This window comes from Gavialis gangeticus, unplaced genomic scaffold (assembly GCF_001723915.1).
Source record: "Gavialis gangeticus isolate Ggan-Ray unplaced genomic scaffold, GavGan_comp1, whole genome shotgun sequence".
Lineage (NCBI taxonomy): Eukaryota > Metazoa > Chordata > Crocodylia > Gavialidae > Gavialis > Gavialis gangeticus.
In genome coordinates this window covers 47,083,452-47,087,596 of record NW_017729004.1, presented here as the reverse complement: position 1 = coordinate 47,087,596, position 4,145 = coordinate 47,083,452, and positions in this window count along the sequence as shown.

Below are 4,145 nucleotides of genomic sequence, written 5' to 3'. Positions count from 1 at the left end.
GCAATTAATGCACCTGGATGTTCTTTGCAGAAAATTCAGACACATTAAACTGCCCCCATGTATGCGAACATGTGCCTGTTGGGAGCAATTTTGCTCCCAATGGAAGCAGTTTATTCCAGGGCTGCTCCTGCCCTACTCTGCCCCACTGCAGCAGCTAGGGGGAGCTCTGGGCTTCCCTGAGTGCCAGCTGGGGACTGGCAGGATGCATAGGAGCTGGTCTGGATCTCCCCAGAGTGGTGGGAGGGATGAGGTTGTCCTGGCAGCTGAGACTGCTGCATCCCAGCCACATGGAAATTGGGTTGGGACCCAATCCCCATGTGGTGGGCAGACAGCTGTCCCTGCAGCCAGCACAGCTCCTCCAGCCTCAGAGTTTTTCCAGGCAGCAGCAGGCCCTCTGCTGCCTGGGCTGGCAAGGAGCAAATTGCCAGGGGCTGTCTGGGCTGACTGGTCAGTGTCTACATGTATGCTACTGTACAGTAGCAAATGTGCCATTAATCTAGTACCTGTATTTCTTGATACTAGCAAATTGTGCATTAGCCTAATTTACTGTGCAGTAAGATGCTTGTGTAGATGCTGATGCTTTACTGTGCATTAGATTAGTCTAATGTGCAGCAAAGCATCTCATGTAGATGTGCCCACTAAGTCTATAGGTGACAGAGGTGGCTGATCCCAGATCCGCATGTTTGATTGTAGATGTGGCAAATAGTTCCAGGAGGAAGGAATAGATTCTGGTGATGTTGGATCACAGCTCTTTCCCTTTGTCTCTGTTGTCTATCAAAATCCATAATGAAGTGAATTCGCTTAAAATGATTCATGCTTTGTCATACATCATGGTGCCACTGGGGATGATTCTGTGCTTGAGTTTCCCAGGTATTAATGTTAATACTGCATTTCTTCAGAATGGCCTTCAAGGTGTCTTTGAGTCTTCTCTTCTGCTCACCTCTAGAGTGATAAATATCAGTGATTTGGGAGTATAGGACCTGTTTTGAGAGCCAGCTGTTGGGCATCCTTAAGACATGTCATGTCCACCAGAGCAGGTACTGTATTAAACATTGCTTCAATGCTGCTGGTGTTTGTTTGAGACAGAACACTGGCATTCATTCTTCTGTCCTTCCAGTTGACAAGGAAGATTTTCCATAAAAGCAAAAATGGAACATTTGCTTGGTAATATTGATGGTAATGTTCCAAAGCTGTCAAGTGTTTCTGATATGCCATCTCAGTTTCACACCCATGCAACAGGGTAAAGATAACAACAGCTTGGCAGACAAAAAGTTTGGTTTGGGTTCTGATATAATTAAGAACGTGGTTTTGGAGTGTCTAAAGCAGCACTGGGAGATGTTATTGTTATCTATGTCTACTTTTTGGGAAAGGTGGCTACCTAGATAGGGGAAATGCTTAACATTCTTCATGGATCGCCCTTTTATTGTAATATGTAGAGGAGAATCTGGTTGGTTTGGGTGGGTTGATAAAGGATTTTGGTTTTCATGAAATTGATGAAAGAAACTCATGCATTTCAGATGCTTTACAGAAGCAATCACGAGTGATCTGGAGTTCTTCAATTGAGTGAATGCACACAACCCAATTGTCAGCATATTGAAAATCATTAATGGAGGTGTTAGTTGTCTGGGATTTGGAAAGTAACCTGTTGATGTTAAAGACAGTCCCATCTCTGTGATACTGGATGCTGATTCCAGGTGGAAGTCTATCAGCAATGAGATGTAATATAGCTATGGTACAGATGGAAAAGTGTTAGTGCAATTATACATCCTTGCTTGACTCCAGTTCTAATAGGGATGCAATCTGTTTCCAAGCTATTGCTCAGGATCATTCCATCATGTTGTTGTGAAGAAGTTTGATAATGGTAAAAAAATTTGGTGAGCATCTAAATCTCATCTGGATCTTCCATATGGCTTCTCTATTGATTAAATCAAAGGCCTTGGGCCTTGGGTCAATGAAGGCCAAATAAAATCTCGATGTTCCTCAAAGCACTTCTCCTGCAACAAAAATCATATCTATTGTACCTCTGAGTGGTCTGAAACTATACTGGGACTTGGGTAAAATCTCCTCAGTGAGGAAAGTGAGTTTATTGATGAGGATGTGGGTGAAGATCTTCCCAGCTATGGACAGGAGTGCGATACCATGATGATTGCTGCAGTACAATCTATCTCCTTTCTTGAACATGATAATGATTTTGATATTTTTCAAGTCATTTGAAATAAGTTACCATTATGGTTGCCATTGTAATATAAAGCCAATCCCTACCCTCAGCATATAACATTTGAAATAAATGAACACAATAGAACGCACTGAAAGACCCAGAAGAAGGTACTAATTCAGAAAAGTTTTTGTTGGTGTCTCCTCTGACATTACTGTCTCCTTTATAACGTTGGGTTAACGGTAATGTTGAACAGGGATTAGTGACTGCACATTACAACATGGTCAAGTGAATTCTGACACTTCCTGAATATTCACTAAAGTAGAGTAAATTATTCTACTATACAAAATAAATATTTCTCTTTAGTAAATGTTTGAACAACTTGTAGCTAAAAACATATATATCTTGGCTATTAATTAAACCTTATATATGAGTCATTGGGATTAAAGTAATGATTTCTTGCTTCAGAAGCATAGATAACTCCCAGAGTAAACAAAAATATATTTTGTAGCTGTTAGTTGTATTAGAATTTATGCTTTATATAACCTAAACTAACTCTTAGCTTAATGATGAAATGATAATTGCAAACGTTTGAAAAATTCTGATTCCACGCAGCAGAGGGCAGTGGTACCAACTGCTAGCATGTTATAAGCAATAAAGAGTATAAAAACTTTATATTTTTAATCTTTACATTATATGTAAAAAAAAAATCTATATTTTTAAAGAACAGCATAATAAAATGTGTGAAAATGAAATCTAACAAATGCGACCAGATTGGAATCTTTTATTCTCAATTTAACTCTACAAGTCTTGTTGGTTCTGATTAAATTGGACACCATTTGCAAATTGCCCTTCATGTCAGGTTTGGTTTCACAACGTCTCACCAGTGAGGCTTTACAGAACCAGAATCGGCCTGTTTTTTCACATCATGGCCATGAGCCAAACTTACACCTTCTATGCCAATACTTCTATTTTTTATTAGTACTAATTTTGAAATACCTTTGGCTTTTCTTTCCTGAATAGAGATAGATTCCTGAGTCAGACTTTAAATGTTTATTTCCATTGTTAATATATAAAAAAGAAAAGGGAACCATGAAACTTTGTGAAAGGTTGCCCAGAAGAGGGTGATTATTAGTATATTGCCATTTTTACTTTTTTTATGGTGTATAAAGCTGTTGTAGAAGCTTTTTTCAAAAACAGTTAAAAAAAATTCTAAATTCTGAAACAATTTCTATATTGTCAAATGATTTCCTGAACCAGGCCTTAGACTATAGGCCTATGCCATGTCTCTGAAAAACCAAAGAACAAAACTCACAGGCAGTAGTGTAACTTGGGGAGACGAAGCAGGGCACCCGCTTAGCATGGGCACCACAGTGGCAGTCCCTAGGGAGCCCACACTGCAGCTGCCACCACTAAATCAGCCCATGGTCAGGGAGCTTGTGCTGAAAGAGCAGTGCACAACTGCAGCTGCCTCCTTCCCATACCACCCAGGGCACCAAATTTTAATTCATACCTCTCCTGTCAGGCAGGGAAAGGGAAGCCAAGGTGGCTTTCAGCCAGTGCCATGCACTACCAGCTCTGGGCTGTTCAGCATACATTTTATAGCCATGAGGCTGTATCAGTTTCCTAAATGCCCAGTGCGGGGGGAGTGTTGTCTGAAACCTTCCCAGTATTATGGACCAGTGCCAAACACATGGGCACAGAAAAGGGTGCATAGAAATGGATCATTCCTCATGCTTATATCTAGGTAATTCTTCTCCGTGAGTTACTTCTTAGTGGTGGCTAGGAGCAAGAACAGGAGTGAGGCTCACACTCTAGGCTTCCTTTAATGTCCTAGTAGAATTACTTTTATGTTTTTCTGCCTGTTAAAAAAGTATTCTAAACTTTATAGGATGTATTGCACACAAGTCTGCATTATAGTGGTTATAGTGCATTATAGGGGGCATACTAAGGGAGACGGGCACACAGGTGGTCTTCTCTTCCATCCTTC